Below are 336 nucleotides of genomic sequence, written 5' to 3' on the forward strand. Positions count from 1 at the left end.
TTATTGACTCATGTGTGTGTGATCTGAGAGCACCGTTTGATTTTGAGTGCAAGTGAAATGGTTTTGCAGTGATTGTTTGATTTTGATGGAAGAGTCAGAGGTTTCATGAATTTAGTTTGAGTATTTGGATTTGTGTTTAAGGTTTTGAGAAAATGAGTGATGGTTTCAAGAAATGTGTTTTAGCAATTCAGAAAAACTGTAACACAGAAGATTATTACTAGGCGATATCATCATCCACCACTACAACTGTTTATAGGAATGACACAATATGATGACATGCAAAACCTATAAAATGAAACAATGACTAAAATGTATATTATAAATGGGCAATAAAAT

This window comes from Sinocyclocheilus rhinocerous, unplaced genomic scaffold (assembly GCF_001515625.1).
Source record: "Sinocyclocheilus rhinocerous isolate Xijiao unplaced genomic scaffold, SAMN03320098_v1.1 scaffold1420, whole genome shotgun sequence".
Lineage (NCBI taxonomy): Eukaryota > Metazoa > Chordata > Actinopteri > Cypriniformes > Cyprinidae > Sinocyclocheilus > Sinocyclocheilus rhinocerous.